At 41.9% G+C, this 19,635-nt stretch overlaps 1 protein-coding gene across 3 annotated transcripts in view; it reads left to right on the top strand.

The window, feature by feature from the left end:
• Positions 1-706: 706 nt before the first annotated feature.
• LOC106583586 (plexin-A1) overlaps positions 707-19,635 on the top strand; it is a 373,995-nt gene continuing 355,066 nt past the window's right edge. For all 3 annotated transcript variants that reach the window (XM_014167946.3, XM_082967657.1, XM_045705581.2), the window contains exon 1: positions 707-867. The gene's annotated coding sequence lies outside the window, so the exon portion shown is untranslated. The remainder of the gene's footprint in view (positions 868-19,635) is intronic.

The following is a 19,635-nucleotide window of genomic DNA, read 5'->3' as shown; positions in this document are numbered from 1 at the left end:
GGCTTGTTCTTTTCCTGAGCACGTTAATAATATTATATGAATTGAAAACAAATACAAAGAAAAATAACAACAATGAACAAACAAATAGATACCCTTAAATATTCTCTGCTTTCAGACCACGTCGGATCCTCTGTTTACTACCTCTCCAAATCATGACAGCCGCACACACACATGCACACTTACACGCACGTACACGTGCAAACACACAGAGCCAGGTGGTTGTTGGAATAACTCAGCAATCCCAAAAGCGTCCTTGCCGAGGGACCCATGGAACTGTGCCCAATACACACTTAGTAAGATGTTGAGATTCTGTGAGACTATTTATGAATATTAACATTTCAGGTTTCAAAGTCACTTCTACTGTCTTAAAGAACATGTTCTATAGACAGGTCTGTAATGAACCCTGTTTGTGAACAACCAAGCCTATCCTGAAGCAATAATCTCTCTTGCTGACAAAGACAAATGTAGACTGGTAATTTGGTATTCGTATTGCCTAACCTTATTCATTCCACTGCTCCACCCAGAGAAAATGTCTCTCTCATTTTATGAAACGAGATCAAAGACCAAGAAAGTGAGATTGTTTTGCCAATTACATGCTGTGGCCACAAGCCGACTCACTGACGCCCTCTGTGGACCATACAAGGTATTGGGACAAGACAGCACATATCCACGCGCTACTTGCTCGCGCCCCGCTTGCTCACATCGAGGCTGGCTTCTCACTGGAAGCCTCGAGCTGCATTCCTCTCCATACACACGAAGGGAGCCGGCGTGGTGAGCGCACTAGTAGTCCGTGACGAGTGAAAATGTCTTTTAAGTTTTGGAATTTAACCATGGCATGGATATCTAACCCAAGGATCACTTGAATTTGTAAGTAGGCCTATCCAGATCAATTGGTGCGTTGTTTGAATGAGATAAACGTTTATTTTGGGTTGAAACATTTGGGTGTTTTCGCTCCCATGTTGACAGTTTGTCTTGGCAGTTTTACAGTTGCGTCTGACTGTAAGAGTTTGAAGCTTGTGATTTCTAAACAGCCCTTGTACTAGGCGAACAACGGGTTACCAAAGCGCAACCAGTCTATTTACCTGTGTAGCCTATTGAACTTAACAAGTAGTTGTTTTGCATGTTGTCTTGGATGCGCATACAACCGGTTATTTTTTTTAATGTAGCCCAATTCAACCAGTTGAAGGGTTGATCAACACCGAAGTGGGAAAACTGCGGACATTATGTCGTTGGCAAGGGTTGGGTGTGTGGATGCATCCACTTACTGTTCCGTGTGTGGATGCATCCACATACTGTTCCGTGTGTGGATGCATCCACATACTGTTCCGTGTGTGGATGCATCCACTTACTGTTCCGTGTGTGGATGCATCCACTTACTGTTTGTTATACAGTACAAGCGCATAGGATACTTAAATAGGCTGAGCAGAAGAGTTCGAGCCTAATCGGGCTCGAAGAGTTCGAGCCTATGTTATTGCTGAATTCACCCAGGTTTTATCCCACGTCCTATCCTAGCATCCTTATATCCGTTTTGTTTTTATATTTGAACAAACATGGGAAAGGACCTATAGTTTCAAAACTGGAAAGCAGACCATTGTCTATTAGTTACCTCATTGCAAAGGGAATGCTGTTGCATTGCGTTTTTGAGAAGGAATGTCTCCATAGACTACATAATTATAGCTATTCACTGACAGACAGACACTGTCGCCTGGAAAACAGTCTTTCTTGGGCGGTGAGTGGGGAGGCATGTGTGGGTCTTGTATGTCTTTACATTGAAATTCGCGGCATGCTCTCACGTATGGGGTTATTTAATAGGGTTACTTCTTAGTCGTTCTACGCTACTTAGGCTGCGTTTAGACAGGCAGCCCAATTCTGATATTTTTGACCGATCAGATCAGCTCTGAAAAAATATATTATGTGAAAGAATCTGATGTGATTCGTTTAAAAAGACAAATTATTTGAAAAAATATCGGAATTGTCTAAATGCAGTCTAAATGGATATAAGGGGGTGTAGCATTTCTCATGGGAACCAGTATGCAGCTTTGGATTTAAAAAAATCGATTACCTTATTAACTTTAAAATAATGATAAATGGTGTGTGAAAAGAGCCATAATCGGCTGACTAGTGAGAGGCAATTTGTAGGCTTTGTTTCAACAGCAATAATTCCATATTGAGGAGTAATAGGATGAGAGTTGTCTGTGGGTGTGTTGGTCTACCCCATGCAATGAATGTCATCTATTGAATATGCGCTGATATAGGCTACTCTATTGGATTTGCTCGAATACTTTTTCAGTATTATTCTTGTGGACAAATTACACGTCAAAAATACAGCATTCACCAACTAAAAAATATATTTTTTTTTCCCCCTGACCAAATGTGAATTTATATAAAAGCAAACACATTTAAATCTGTTGTGATGGATTTGTCTTGTCCGTTGCCCCCAGTTTTATAATTCAAGGCAACCGACATGGGCTTGGTGGTTAACTTATCTAGGGCCGGTGGGACGAAATCGTCCCACCTACGTAACAGCCAGTGGAATCCTGTGGCGCGTTATTCAAATACCTTAGAAATGCTATTACTTCAATTTGTCAAACATATGACTATTTTACACCATTTTAAAGACAAGACTCTCGTTAATCTAACCACACTGTCCGATTTCAAAAAGCCTTTACAACGAAAGCAAAACATTAGATTATGTCAGCAGAGTACCCAGCCAGAAATAATCAGACACCCATTTTTCAAGCTAGCATATAATGTCACATAAACCCAAACCACAGCTATATGCAGCACTAACCTTTGATGATCTTCATCAGATGACACACCTAGGACATTATGTTATACAATACATGCATGTTTTGTTCAATCAAGTTCATATTTGTACCAGCTTTTTACATTAGCATGTGACGTTCAGAACTAGCAAACTTCCGGTGAATTTAATAAATTACTCACGATAAACGTTCACAAAAAAACATAACAATTATTTTAAGAATTATAGATCCAGAACTCCTCTATGCACTCGCTATGTCCGATTTTAAAATAGCTTTTCGGTGAAAGCACATTTTGCAATATTCTAAGTAGATAGCCCGGCATCACAGGGCTAGCTATTTAGACACCCACCAAGTTTAGCCCTGACCAAAGTCAGATTTACTATAAGAAAAATGTTATTACCTTTGCTGTTCTTCGTCAGAATGCACTCCCAGGACTTCTACTTCAATAACAAATGTTGGTTTGGTTCAAAATAATCCATAGTTATGTTCAAATATCCTCTGTTTTGTTCGTGCGTTCAAGACACTATCCGAAGTGTAAAGAAGGGTGACGCGCACGACGCATTTCGTGACCAAAAATGTCTAAATATTCCATTACCGTACTTCGAAGCATGTCAACCGCTGTTTAAAATCCATTTTTATGCCATTTTTCTCGTAAAAAAAGCGATAATATTCCGACCGGGAAAGCGTGTTTATGTTCAAAGAGAGAGAAAATAAAAACATGGGATCCCCTCGTGCACGAGCCTCAGTCTGATGGTCCTCTGATCGGCCACTTACCAAAGGCGATAATGTTTTTCAGTCAGGGGCTGGAATAACATCATTCAGCTTTTTCCCGGGTTCTGAGAGCCTATGGGAGCCGTAGGAAGTGTCACGTTACAGCAAAGATCCTAAATGTTCAATAAACAGAGCCAAGAAGCCCAAGGAATGGTCAGAGAGCGTACTTCCTGGGAATCTTCTCAGGTTTTTGCCTGCCATATGAGTTCTGTTATACCCACAGACACCATTCAAACAGTTTTAGAAACTTTAGGGTGTTTTCTATCCAAAGCCAATAATTATATGCATATTCTAGTTTCTGGGCAGTAGTAATAACCAGATTAAATCGGGTACGTTTTTTATCCGACTGTGTAAATACTGCCCCCTAGCCCTAACAGGTTAAAGGCTATGACACCTATTCACATGTCAATTATGAAAAATCTCAAACCTGACATAAATGCTTGTTTAGTAGGCGGTACTAGTTGAATGTCACCGACACTAATCAGCCATAGGGTTGGCATGGCTTTGGCTTGTAAATCACTGAATGACAGACTGGTTGGTCTTCTAGCCTCTCAAAATGTCAGATTCCACTGCAAATGGATTGTAGCCTAGTCTACACAGCTAATTGCGGCTACAATGTTTAAATTCTGTAGCGCTCTATTGCAAGTTGATACAATCAGGTCTCTACAGTGTGACCATTTTACTTGTATATGCGCATACATATTTTTCAGTGCGCCTAGAAAAATTCTAGCTTTATTACTTCAAATAAATATTTATGTGCCCCCACATTTCCCAACTTAGGTGCGCACGTGCTCGTTGTAAAAAAACGCCAGTGTAGAGCCTTGACAATGTTATCAGTACACGACCTACAGCGACCAGGGGCAACAATGTAGCTGAATGACACTTGCGTAGGAATGATGCTGCTGCTTTTTGATGCACTTTTCTCTTCATCTTGAGCCCAACTCACCTGCACGTCTTACCAAGTTGTTGGACAATCGTCTGAGGGGAATTTGATACATTGGACCTGATGTTTTGCTTGATAAATGCAATGTTTGGTAAAGTAATTTTTCTTCTCACTTACACAGAAGCTGTAAGTGCCCCAAATGGACATCTTTTAAGGAATAGTGTAGTTATGACTCCATCAGTGCTTGACTTGGGCAGGAGCTCACCGGAGCTGAGTACCGGCATCTCAAATGTTCTACTGCTTGAGCTCTTGTTCCTCTTATAGCTCAAAAGTATTGTGGAGCTCCTGCACCTAAATATAAAAGGTCAAATCCGCCACTTATTATAGACTCAAAATGTACTACAAAGTGTAAAAAGGATAATTTTGGTCATGAAGTCAGTCTCGTCCAAAACGGAGATTTGCGAGTTGATTGGAAAACATGGTATGTCAGAGTTAAGGGTACCGTAATAGTTTTCCTCGGGTTGGGTTTATCTCAATCCTGACGAACTTTGCCTCAGTTTCACACCATCTGGCTGAAGACCTGGTTAGACATTAAGTTATCTAGAAGGATGAGTGACTAACTGTGTACTGTTTTGGCAGAGTGAATGTGCAAACGCTTGCCATGTGCGAACACACATGAGACACCCACGTTAAACACCCCCCCCCATACATCTCTCGTTTGGCTTCAATCATGGCCGCTGCATTTCTTAATGAACCCGCTGAAAAACGAGGCCAAATCAGGAAGTTCAGCCTTCCTTTAAAGATGATTGAGGCTTCCTCAATAGAGCGTAATGGAATATCTGCTTTCCTATACGTACCGGTGGAGGTGTTATGTTTTTGGGGTTGTGGGCCAAGTCAAGGCTAGGAGGTGGGTTGTAGTTTTAGCTTCTTCCTCTCTTAAATCTTTAGCCCTTCCCTCACCCTTTCCTCTCTCTGTTCCTCTGCTTCTCTCTTTCCTCTCTCTGTTCCTCTGCTTCTCTCTTTCCTCTCTCTGTTCCTCTGCTTCTCTCTTTCCTCTCTCTGTTCCTCCGCTTCTCTCTTTCCTCTCTCTGTTCCTCCGCTTCTCTCCTTTTGATTGTTTTGCTTCCGTTGGCTGTCGGTCTCGGGCTGTGCTGGCTGTCGGTCTCGGGCTGCGCTGGCTGTCGGTCTCGGGCTGCGCTGGCTGTCGGTCTCGGGCTGCGCTGGCTGTCGGTCTCGGGCTGCGCTGGCTGTCGGTCTCGGGCTGCGCTGGCTGTCGGTCTCGGGCTGCGCTGGCTGTCGGTCTCGGCCTGCGCTGGCTGTGTCTTGCTCTCTCTCACTCGTTCTCTCACTATCCATTTGAACAGACCCCAGGATGGTTGATATTAGAGGTCGACCGATGATGATTTTTCAACGCCGATACCGATTATTGGAGGACCAAAAAAAGACGATAATGATTAAACGGACGATTTTTATATATATTTGTAATAATGCCAATTACAACAATACTGAATGAACACTTATTTTAACTTAATATAATACATAAATAAAATCAATTTAGTCTCAAATAAATAATGAAACATGTTCAATTTGGTTTAAATAATGCAAAAACAAAGTGTTGAAGTGCCATGTAAAAAAGCTAATGTTTAAGTTCCTTGCTCAGAACATATGAAAGCTGGTGGTTCCTTTTAACATGTCTTCAATATTCCCAGGTAAGAACTTTTAGGCTGTAGTTATTATAGGAATTATAGGACTATTTCTCTCTATACCATTTGTATTTCATATACCTTTGACTATTGGATGTTCTTATAGGCACTTTAGTATTGCCAGTGTAACAGTATAGCTTCTGTCCCTCTCCTCGCCCCTACCTGGGCTCGAACCAGGGACACATCGACAACAGCCACCCTCGAGGCATCGTTACCCATCGCTCCAAAAGAAGGTTATCCAGAGCAAGGGGAACAACTACTTCAAGGTCTCAGAGCGAGTGACGTCACCGATTGAAACGCTATTTAGCGCGCACCCCGCTAACTAGCTAGCCATTTCACATCGGTTACACCAGCCTAATCTTGGGAGTTGATAGGCTTTAAGTCATAAACACAGCTCAATGCTTGAAGCACAGCGAAGAGCTGCTGGCAAATGCACAAAAGTGCTGTTTGAATGAATGCTTACGAGCCTGCTGCTGCCTACCACCGCTCAGTCAGACTGCTCTATCAAATCATAGACTTAATTCTATTATAACACACAGAAATACGAGCCTTAGGCCATTAATATGGTCAAATCAGGAAACTATAATTTAGAAAACAAAACGTTTATTCTTTCAGTGAAATATGGAATGGTTCCGTATTTCATCTAACGTGTGGCATCCCTAAGTCAAAATTTTGCTGTTACATTGCACAACCTTCAGTGTTATGTTATAATTATGTACAATTCTGGCAAATTAATTACGGTCTTTGTTAGGAAGAAATGGTCTTTACATAGTTCGCAATGAGCCAGGCAGTCCAAACTGCTGCGTATACCCTGACTCTGCTTGCACAGAACGCAAGAGAAGTGACACAATTTCCCTAGTTAAAAGAAATTCATGTTAGCAGGCAATATTAACTAAATATGCAGGTTTAAAAATATATACTTGTGTATTGATTTTAAAGAAAGGCATTGATGTTTATTATTAGGTACACATTGGTGCAATGACAGTGCTTTTTTTGCGAATGCGCTCGTTAAATCATCACCCGTTTGGCGAAGTAGGCTGTGATTCGATGACAAATTAACAGGCACCGCGTCGATTATATGCAATGCAGGACAAGCTAGATAAACTAGTAATATCATCAACCATGTGTAGTTAACTAGTGATTATGTTAAGATTTGTTTTTTATAAGATAGGTTTAATGCTATTTAGCAACTTACCTTGGCTTCTTGCTGCACTCGCATAACAGGTAGTCAGCCTGCCACGCAGGCTCCTCGTGGAGTGCAATGTAATCGGCCACAATCGGTGTCCAAAAATGACGATCTACCGATTGTTATGAAAACTTGAAATCGGCCCTAATTAATCGGCCATTCCGATTAATCGGTCGACCTCTAATTGATATCATAGCCTTATCAAAACATTTCCCAAGATGCTCCCTCCCGCTCCAAGTAAAAATATCATAATGCAAATATCCCCTCTGCTAGGGACACAGAATGGTATAAAAAAAGTAAGCTTTTTAGGAACCCGGTCCTAATTCTTCTCTGCCACACTCGTCCAACCGAGCTGTTTGTTATGTATAATTAATTTTCTCGCCTTTCCTAGTTTATTTTTAGCGCTCACTTTTAACCATTTTTCAAAGGACCCCTCCCTCCGCTTCCTTCATATCGCATACTGTTAGCTATCTTTCTCCACCTACTGAAAAGACCAGGCCGTCTGATTGGTCTGTGTCTGTCGGTGGTCATCAAGACCTCAATTTGATCCTTTGAAGAGACGTGTGTGTTCATCTGGCCTTTCACACTATGTCCCCCTTGACATTCCCCATGATAATATGTCACTGCCTCTCCACTGAGTGTGTTAGATGGCATATGGCCAGAGCTGCAGTTCTGAAAGGGAGCATGTGATTTGTTGGAAGCTATTGACAGCCATGTTTGGATTGGCTCTTGGGAGTTTAACCCCCTCAGAACTACATCATTGGTTAGAGTTACACGTACAGAGCTGTTTCTGACGAAATTCACCCGCTGCACTGCTTTACCTTTAACCTCCAAGGCCTGTGTCAATGCCCAACCATGCTACAAGCAGCCTTAGTAGATGACAAAAGTTGCCTGCTTGGCATTCTAACACACTCGGCAGCATTCTGTACTTTCTCATACTGACCCAGACCAGTGTTTCCTCTACCATTTTAGCTATGTTGCACACAGAGTTTGGCTTCTATTGGTTTCAATTGACAGATTTGATGCTAGAGGGTTGGATTGTTGCTATAGGGCTTTTTACTGGGAAATATTCCAGGGGAAGACTGACCCAGGTGTAACAGTATAGCTTCCGTCCCTCTCCTCACCCCTACCTGGGCTCGAACCAGGGACCCTCTGCACACATCTACAACTGCCTCCCACGAAGAATCGTTACCCATCGCTCCACAGAAGCCGCGGCCCTTGCAGAGCAAGGGGAACAACTACTTCAAGGTCTCAGAGCGAGTGATGTCACCGATTGAAACGCTATTAGCGTGCACCCCGCTAACTAGCTAGCCATTTCACATCGGTTACACAGGCACCACTTGGCCCATCAAACGACAAAAACGCTTCCCTTCTTCCTTTGCTGAGGGAACAGTCGGTCAATGGAGCTGTCCAGGAAGTCACCAGTCAATGTCCCGTTCAGACATCTGGTAGAAGAGTAATTGCCAACCTGCAGTCCCACACACCCCGAAGCCAGGGTCTTTTTCAGTAGGGCAATCGTTTTGACATGGAAAGCGGAAACAAGCGTTTCTTTTTCGACCAGTTAGTCCCTCGTTTCACTATGTTTCCTTCAATTTGGTGCTTAATAAACACAACCCAGGGTTTCCCAAAGCACTGTTCTTTGCGACAATCAAGTTTTTAATTCAGGAGATGGAAGTCATCCACCAGAGCAAATATTGAATCCCTGGAAAACCCTTAATTCCCAAAAACAGTGAACGCAGGTCTTCATGAAATGGAATATTGTTGGTAGAATGATGTTGCTGTTGATGATGCTGTTGATGATATTTTCAAAAAGGTTGGGGGAGCCTAGTTTGTAGTGCTCAGTGGAGTCTGTGCGTGTGTGGCTTTTGTTGAAGCACCACACAATTTCTGTGTGTGCATCTGAATGTGTGCACTGTGCATGTATAGTCCAGTTGGAGGCAACATACAGAACTAAAAAGGCCTTAGTGTGTGTCTGCATTCCTATTTCTCAGGTCTCCTCTGTGGGGAAGATTAAATGGAGAATAGTTTACATAAGCACACAGGCATTTATTGTTGCAATTAATGTTAATGGTTGCAGCAGGCTCGCTTCAAAATTGCCTCCTCGTCTCCTCTGCAGTGCCTGCCTTGGGCCTAGCCCTCTTGTAGTTTATTTTATTTACAGAGGGGAATTTAAATAATTCACTAGCCTGTAAATAAGACAAATAGAACGCAGTGCTGGGCCTTTTAGAGCCACTTGCCCAGGGAAAGCATGGCCGCCATGCGCCTATAAATCAGGTGAGGTGTGGCGACGTAAAGGAGAGACGGGAAGGAAGGCTCTTGAGGGAGGTAACATCACTGCTTTGCCTTCAGGCAGTGTGTGTGAGAGGGAAGCAGAGTGTGTGGAATTGTACACATGCACGCCACCCACTCTAAAGTCAGCACCTGTGTGTGTACCAGATGTACATACGTGTTAATTTATTCATTTTGTTTACTGCCTGTTTTGCCCTGAATTCTCAGAAGTGGCCTGCTTCAGGTAGTTAGGTGTGTGTGTGTGGGTGTTAAAAAGACCAGTCACTTCACAGTGAAATAGTTGATAACAAATCTAGCTGTGGTGTTGGTTAAGTTAATGAATGAATTCCAGGTTGTGGGAGTTGGTGATAGCCACTGGAAGATTAATTTTTTTGCTCCCAGTAATGTAGATTAGAATCACTAGTTCACGTTCCAGGCTCTCACCACACTAGCTAAACTCCTAGTGACGTTTTGCTCCTAATCTCTCTGTTGTGTCTATCTCTGCCTGAGGAATATCTGCAATTCCAAGCACTGACTGTTCCGCGGAGCAAACTGTAGATAAACTTTAGATAAGAGCACTGCGTGGAACTGATGCGCGGTCAGAGTCAGGTGCTATGTGGAACGAGGCCCCCACCCCAACTCCACTCAAGAGAAGTGTTTCTTAACTCCATTCCTGGGTACTCATGCCACGGATTCTACACTTTTTTTGTTGTTCTAGCTCAGCTCTAACAGATTCAACTAGTCATCAAGCCATTTGAGTATTTGAATCAGAAATGTAAGTGGGGAAAACACTGCACATCCCGGGGGTTCTCCCTGCTGGACTAATGTCGAGACATCTAGATCATGTAGGCCTATATCGCCACAAGCCCTTCCCCTTTCTCTAGCCCCCTTTGTCAGCGCTCTCTGTGTTTGAAAGGGTTAAAGAGACAGAAAAGATGAGCCCATCACTAGTCTTGCTTCCATTCTGTGCTGGCATTGTGCCGTTGCGTAGCATGCCGACCACAGATACTGTATGTTACCAGATAATTTTTTCACAAGTGTGGCTGTGGGTCTCTGATGAACGGATTGGGAAACACTTTAACTGATGTGAACACTTCATTAGCCAAAGTTCTCAGGAGATTTGGAGGCTCTGTGTTTCTCCTTGAGGGAAACATGTGCTTCAGGATCATAAGACCCCCCCCCTCCCCTCTTTCCCAACCTCCCTCCCTCCTGCCCTTCTCCTTTAGCTTGTGAAGTGAAAAGCCACTCCAGCCATGTCGTGCAGAACATTGACTACACTAATTCCTTTAGGGGATACCACTCCACTCATGGGCATACACCCCACCCTCCCTAAAAATCTGTGAATAATTATTGCTGGGGAGTCAATGCGGAGACAGGGGGAGGATTTCGGGGAATACCGAGAGTGGGGGAGGAGGGAAGGTCAAAGGTTAGACAGATCCCTCTTTAAGGTGGAAGGCTAGCCTTTGACAACCCCACCATTTGTTCTGCATACGTGGTTACATCCACCCCTAGGACCTGTCATTAAGGTCAGGACTATACCAGCTCTCTGGGGAAAAGGGGGTGGACACTGGAGAAGGGGGGATAACATAACATCAGACTTCTCAGTGTCAGTTATTGCTGATTCAATGTTTCAAGGCAATTGTTGTGCATGTGATGCACACGCATGCTCCCTTCTAGATGGTGGGAGTGATTTGGTTAAGGAACAGCCATGTCACCACTAGGGCCCAAACATGAATCAATGCAGACGGAGGTGATAGGATTCAATTGAGTTGGGCAGCAGGTCTCTATTGTTGAGCACTGCATTCCTGTTAAATGGGGTGTGTAACTTGTGACTGGTGTGTTGTGCTGACCCGTGAAGGCTAGGAGTTTCTTTCTTTCTCTCTTTCTCTTTCCTTCCCTCTCTGTTCCCCTATAAACCATCCCAAGTGAGTGCTTGAGGAATGTAGTTGTTCCAGTTGATCGACCCATCATCCACTCTTACCGGTGTTTTTTGAATAGACCGGTCATGGCCTTTGGAATGTCTGACGGTTGTGTTTTGGGGGTGTGTCTTCAGTGAGGTGAAACATTCTAAATGTTGCAGATAGAAATGCTATGTATAGAGTAGGCCTGTGCCTGGTATGTATAGAGTAGGGCTGTGCCTGGTATGTACAGTTGAAGTCAGAAGTTTACATACACCTTAGCCAAATACATTTAAACTCAGTTTTTCACAATTCCTGACATTTAATCAGAGTAAAAATTCCCTGTCTTAGGTCAGTTAGGATCACCACTTTATTTTAAGAATGTGAAACGTCAGAATAATAGTAGAGAAAATGATTTTATTACTTTCATCACATTCCCAGTGGGTCAGAAGTTTACATGCACTCAATTAGTATTTGGCAGCATTGCCTTTAAATTGTTTAACTTGGGTCAAACATTTTGGGTAGCCTTCCACAAGCTTCCCACAATAAGTTGGGTTAATTTTGGCCCATTCCTCCTGACAGAGCTGGTGTAACTGAGTCAGGTTTGTAGGCCTCCTTGCTCGCACATGCTTTTTCAGTTCTGCCCACAAATTTTCTATAGATTTGAGGTCAGGGCTTTGTGATGGCCACTCCAATTCCTTGACATTGTTGTCCGTAAGCCATTTTGCCACAACTTTGGAAATATGCTTGGGGCATTGTCCATTTGGAAGACCCATTTGCGACCAAGCTTTAACTTCCTGACTGATGTCTTGAGATGTTGCTTCAATATATCCACATGACCACGGCTGTGTGGTCCCATGGTGTTTATACTTGCGTACTATTGTTTGTACAGATGAATGTGGTGCCTTCAGGCATTTGGAAATTGCTCCCAAGGATGAACCCGACTTGTGGAGGTCTTGGTTGATTTTTATTTTTATTTTCCCATGATGTCAAGCAATGATGTCAGGCACAGAGTTTGAAGGTAGGCCTTGAAATACATCCACAGGTACACCTCCAATTTACTCAAATGATGTCAATTAGCCTATCAGAAGCTTCTAAAGCCATGACATTATTTTCTTGAATTTTCCAAGCTGTTTAAAGGCACAGTCAACTTAGTGCATGTAAACTTCTGACCCACTGGAATTGTGATACAGTGAAATAATCTGTCTAAACAATTATTGGAAAAATTACTTGTCATGCACAAAGTAGATGTCTTACATTTAGGTTGGAATCATTAAAACTGTAAACTTCCGACTTCAACTGTATAGAGTAGGGCTGTAGTTGACTAAAACATCTTGGGGACCCAGAGTCTTCTGTTCTTTCGAACAATTGATTGGTCAACATTTTTAACCGTGTATTTTTCCCTCTATTGACACATGCTATTTGTTTTAGTCAAATCAATGATATTTAGGCTTCTGAGCTTGTCTGATGCTTTAAGCACACTGTGAATAAATAATTAAGACACACAAATGACTCGAGGGAGCCAGAGAGAGCCTAACCAGAACAATACCGTAATTTCCGGACTATTGAGCGCACCTGAATATAAGCCGCACCAACTGAATTTTTTTTAAATTATTATTTTGAACATAAATAAGCCGCACAAGTCTATAAGTCGCAGGTGCCTACCGGTACATTGAAACAAATTAACTTTACACAGGCTTTAACGAAACACGGCTTGTAACAAAAATAAATAGGCTTTAACGAAACACGGCTTGTAACAAAAAATAAAAAAATAGCAGTAAGCTTTAGTTGTCTTTTTGCACTGAGTCAATTCCTCACGCTGCTGTTTCCAACGTCTTATCATCGACTCATTAAGACCAAGCTCCCGTGCAGCAGCTCTATTTCCTTTTCCAACAGCAAGATCAATCGCATTCAACTTGAAAGCTGCATCATATGCATTTCTCCGTGTCTTTGTCATGATGAGGGTGACAAAATGACTACCGTAATCAGAATGATGGGAAGTTTGAGAGCGCTCGATTTAATTTAAACAGTAAACAAAAAAGTTGTTTGACCTTAACCCATTCGGCAATTTCATTGGTCTAATGAAAGCTTCATGCCGCCAAAAAACTGAGCACGTCACAGAATGTGTGTTTTTTTTTTGAATTTTTTATTTGAAAGCAGGAAAAATCCATATTAGCCGCGTCATTGTTTAACCTCTCTAGGGTAGGTGGCACCAAATCATCCCACCTACGCAACAGCCAGTCTAATCCCGTGGCGCGATATTCAAATACCTTAGAAATGCTATTACTTCAATTTCTCAAACCTATGACTATTTTACACCATTTTAAAGACAAGACTCTCCTTTAAGCCTCGAGGTTCAAAGCGTGGGAAAAAAGTTGCGGCTTTTAGTCTGGAAATTACGTTAATAAAAAACTATTTCCCAACCCTCTTCCTCCCGCTGCTGTTGGCAGATTCTGCTGTTACGCTCCTGAAGTTGCAGGTAGGTAATAGGCTACAACAGGGGTCGGTAACCTTTTCCGTTTGGAGTGCCAATTTATCTTATCATTTCTACCGATCTGCATGCCGGTTATGATATTCAGATGCACATTTTCGTGGAACACTTTCATTTATAATAAAGTCTTCATATCTCAATCATTTCATGTGGTTAATAAAAATGAAAAAAGTAATTTCAATTGCCCTTGCTAACTGTGTAACAATAGCCTACATAAAGGCAACAAATAAAAACATTGCAGCCTGCAGGTAGAAAATATCCTGATAAAAATAAATATCCTATAAATCAAATCAATATGCATGGCCTGTCTGCAAGGAACTTGAAACATTCTATCAACCATTATTTGGTTCTGGTCATTAAGCTTGCACTAGCAAACTTGCAACATTGTATAAAATATTCTGGGCCCTCAATTTCCTGAGCCAGTGATCTGTAGGCTATTTGTGCAAGTGCTAAGATGTAATCAGGTAGGCCTATTTTATAACGTTTCCACCGGATCACAGCATGACACCCCCCCCCCCCCGGGCACATTTTATAGGCCTATATTTGCGCGCAGGCGATGTAGCCTAGACCTACTTCTATGCATAATCAGGTGCGCGTCCTTACTCAACATTGACAGGAGCACCAGAAATAAAAGACAATTAATAAATTGTCAACTTATAAATGGAATGAAATAAACCTAAACTTGTTCCTCACAAGTGTAGCCTTGGTGGTGCGATATGAAAACGTGTCCAATCTGACAATGAGAACGGTTAAAGACTGTATAATATATGTAACTGTAATAATATATTGAATACATTAACAGAAATGACCATAACCAAACAAACATTGTACATTAGAAATTATGGGAATTAATGGTAAAAGTACTACTGGTGGGTGATACTGTTGTGCCATCACAGCAGTCTGCGCAATGGATAATTCCCCTCGTGTGCCATGAAAAAAAAAAATATATATATATATTCTCGCTCTCTCAAAAGTTTTAGAACACCTCCTCATTCAAGGGTTTTTCTTTATTTTTACTATTTTCTACATTGTAGAATAATAGTGAAGACATCAAAACTATGAAATAACACCACCCTTTGCCTTGAAATAACACCACCCTTTGCCTTGATGACAGCTTTGCACGCTCATGGCATTCTCTTAACCAGCTTCATGAGGGTGTCACCTGGAATGAATTTTAATTAACAGGTGTGCCTTATTAAAAGTTAATTTGTGGAATTTCTTTCCATCTTAATGCGTTTGAGCCAATCAGTTGTGTTGTGACAAGGTAGGTGTGGTATACAGAAGATGGCCCTATTTGGTAAAAGACCAAGTCCATATTATGGAAAGAACAGCTCAAATAAGCAAAGAGAAATGACAGTCCATCATTACTTTAAGACATGAAGGTCAGTCAATCCGGAACAGTTCAAGAACTTTGAAAGTTTCTTCTTGTGCAGTCGCAAAAACCATCACGCGCTATGATGAAACTGGCTCTCATGAGGACCGCTACAGGAATGGAAGACCCAGAGTTACTTCTGCTGCAGAGGGTAAGTTCAGTAGATTTAACTGCACCTCAGACTGCAGCCCAAATAAATGCTTCACAGAGTTCAAGTAATACACATCTCAACATCAACTGTTCAGGGGAGACTCCTTGAGTCAGGCCTTCATGGTTGAATTGCTGCAAAGAAACCACTACTACAGGACACCAATAAGAAGTAGAGACTTGCTTGTGCCAAGAAACACGAGCAATGGACATTAGACCGGTGGAAATTTGTCCTTTGGTCTGGAGTCAATTCGAGATATTTGGTTCTAACCGCTGTGTCTTTGTTAGATGCGTTGTGGGTGAACGGATGATCTCCGCATGTGTATTTCCAACCGTAAAGCATGGAGGAGGTGGTTATGGGGTGGGGGTGCTTTGCTGGTTACACGGTCTGTGATTTATTTAGAATTCAAGGCACACTTAACCAGCATGGCTACCACAGCATTCTGCAGCGATACGCCAGTCCATCTGGTTTGCGCTCAGTGGGACTGTCATTTGTTTTCACCAGGACAATGACCCAACACACCTCCTCCTTATGTATTGTACACCTAAAACCTATTTTTTACTTAACATGGTCTACACCGTGTTGTGTTTGGCGCATGTGACAAATTAACTTTGATTTGATTTTAGCATGCCAAAAGTGTGCAAAGCTGTCATCAAGGCAAAGAGTGACTATTTGAAGAATATCAAATCTTAAATATATTTAGATTTTTTTAAACACTTTTTTGTTACTAAATGATTCCATATGTGTTATTTCACAGTTTTGATGTCTTCACTATAATTATACAGTGTAGAAAATAGTAAAAATAAAGAAAAACCCTTGAATGAGTAGGTGACCAAAGTTTTGACTGGTACTGTATGCCTATCAAACTTGCACAGTGACATTTCAATGGCATGACGATCAGTTTGAGCTCATTGAAGAGACCCACCTCTTTTTTTTATTTTTTTATTATTATATATTTTTTTGCCCTTAGGAATAGACAGTGCAGTCAGAACTTGGCCTCGGCTCAGACAAAGTACGAACTCCAGAATACTGTTTCAGAAGTGTTATAATTTAAGGAACAAGAAAGCTTGGTGTTCATTTAGGCGAGTAACAAGGAATTTTGACAAAACTATGCCCAGCCGCCTCAGACAGAAAAGAGATGAAGGGAGGAAACTTGGCACCGTAGTTAGTTTAGCTGTCTGCACGAAGCTCACCGGGAGCGTTCTTATGGCAAAGACCGGTTTTTGTGTGTGTGTGGGCAGGGGAAGGATGACAAAACTGAGAGAGACAGCTGACTCAAACTTTAATTATGGCCTGATCCAGCTATCAGAACACCCTGTGGCTTTAGGGCTTTTTGGAAGCTAGACAGATGTTACGTAGAGGTTTTAAGCCGGAAATGTAAGTTATTTCGGGGAAGATTGAAATAAATATAGACCCCATCTCCAGACACACTCTATATATATATATATATATATATATATATCTATATATATCTATATATATCTATATATATCTATATATATCTATATCTATCTATATCTATCTATATATATATATGAGTGTGCATACATACATACATACATACATACATACATACATACATACAGAACTATGTGGACACCTTCAAATTAGTGGATTCGGCTATTTCAAGACACACCCGTTGCTGACAGGTGTACAAAATCGAGCAAAGAAATCTCCATAGACAAACATTGGCAGTAGAACGGCCTTATTAGCGAGCTCAGTGACTTTCAACGTGGTACCGTCATAGGATGCCACCTTTTCCAACAAGTCAGCTCGTCAAATTTCTGCCCTGCTGGAGCTGCTCCGGTCAACTCTATGTTGTCATTGTGAAGTGGAAATGTCTAGGAGCAACAACGGCTCAGCCGCAAAGTGGTAGGCCACACAAGCTAACGGAACAGGAGAGCAAAGTGCTGAAGCGCGCAGCGTGTGAAAATGGTCTGTCCTCGGTTGCAACACTCACTACCGAGTTCCAAACTACACCTGGAAGCAACGACAGCACAATAACTGTTTGTCTGGAGCTTCACAAGCCAAAGATCACCATGCACAATGCCAAGCGTCGGCTGGAGTGGTGTAAAGCTTGCCGCCATTGGACTCTGGAGCAGTGTTCTCTGGAGTGATGAATCACGCTTCACCATCTGGCATTCTGACAGACTGGGTTTGGCGGATGCCAGGAGAACACTACCTGCCCAAATTTATAGTGCCAACTGTAAAGTTTGGTGGAGGAATAATGGTCTGGTGCTGTTTTTCATGGCTCGTTCTAGGCCCGTTAGTTCCAGTGAATGGCAATCTTAACTCTACAGCATGCATTGACGTTCTAGTCGATTCTGTGCTTCCAACTTTGTGGCAAAAGTTTTGGGAAGGCCCTTTCCTGTTTCAGCATGACAATGTCCCCATGCACATAGCAAAGTCAATACAGAAATGGTTTGTTGAGATTGGTGTGGAAGAACTTGACTAGCCTGCCCAGAGCCTTGAACTCTACCCAATCTAATACCTCTGGGATGAATTGGAACGTCGACTGCGATCCAGACCTAATCGCCCAACATCAGTGCCTGACTTCACTAATGCTCTTGTGGCTGAATGGAAGCAGTTCCCCGCAGCAATGTTCCAACATCGAGTGGAAAGCCATCCCAGAAGCGTGGAGGCTGCTATTGCAGCAAACGGGGGGGACCAACACCATATTAACCTCTTGGGGCTATGTGGGACGCTAGCGTGCCACCCGTGGTGCACCCTATCAACAGCAGGTGCATTTCAAGAGCGGCAAATTTGAAACCAAATAAATGTCAAAATTCAAATTTTTCAAACATACAACTATCTTACACCCTTTGAAAGATAAACATCTCCTTAATCTAACCACGTTGTCCGATTTCAAAAAGGTTTTACGGCGAAAGCATAAAGTTAGATTATGTTAGGAGAGTACATTGAGAATAGCTGTGTGTAATGTTTTGTCAATTCAAAGACAGGCGTCACCAAAACCATAAAACCAGCTAAAATGATGCACTAACCTTTTACAATCTCCATCAGATGACACTCCTAGGACATTATGTTAGACAATAAATGCATTTTTAGTTCTATCAAGTTCATATTTATATCCAAAAACAGCGGTTTACTATGGCGTTGATGTTCAGGAAATCGTTTCCCTCCAATAACCGGCAGTCAAGTCAGCACCACAAATTAAATAATTAAAATTAGAAAACATTGGTAAAATATTATATTGTCATTTAAAGAATTATAGATTTACATCTCTTGAACGCAATCAACTTGCCAGATTTAAAAATAACCTTACTGGGAAATCACACTTTGCAATAATCTGAGCACTGCGCCCAGAAAAATACGCTTTGCTATACAGACAAACGGCCATGTTGGAGAGATATAAAATCGAAAATACTATGTAAATAATCCATTACCTTTGATTCTCTTCATCAGATGTCACTTCCAGGAATCCCAGGTCCATAACGAATGTAGTTTTGTTCAAAAAAGCTCATCATTTATGTCCAAAAAGCTCCGTGTTGTTAGCACATGATCTAAGCCAGCCGGACTTCTCGTCATGAACGAGGGGGAAAAATATATTTACGTTCGTTCAAACGTTGTATAGCATAAATCATTAGTGCCTTTTTTAACCAGAACATGAATAATATTCAAGGTGGACGAATGCATTCTCTTTTATAACGTATTGGAACGAGGGTACCCAACATGAACTCGCGCGCCAGAGTCTAATCGGCCATCACCGTTCCATGGCTCTTGTTCGGTCAGATCTCACAGTAAAAGACTCAAAACACTTTGTAAAGGCTGGTGACATCTAGTGGAAGCAATAGGAAGTGCCAAAACATTAATCAACCCCTGTGTGTTTCAATGGCATAGGTTTAAAGGTAATACAACACATCAGGTATCCACTTCCTGTCAGAAAATGTCTCAGGGTTTTGCCTGCCAAATGAGTTCTGTTATACTCACAGACACCATTCAAACAGTTTTAGAAACTTTAGGGTGTTTTCTATCCATATATAATAAGTATATGCATATTCTAGTTACTGGGTAGGATTAGTAACCAGATTAAATCGGGTACGTTTTTTTATCCAGCCGTGAAAATACTGCCCCCTAGCCCCAACAGGTTAATGCCCATGATTTTGGAATGAGATGTTCGAGCACGTGTCCA

The sequence above is a fragment of the Salmo salar genome, chromosome 22 (assembly GCF_965601325.2).
Source record: "Salmo salar chromosome 22, fSalSal1, whole genome shotgun sequence".
Taxonomy (NCBI): domain Eukaryota; kingdom Metazoa; phylum Chordata; class Actinopteri; order Salmoniformes; family Salmonidae; genus Salmo; species Salmo salar.
This window is presented reverse-complemented; position numbering and strand designations above follow the sequence as displayed.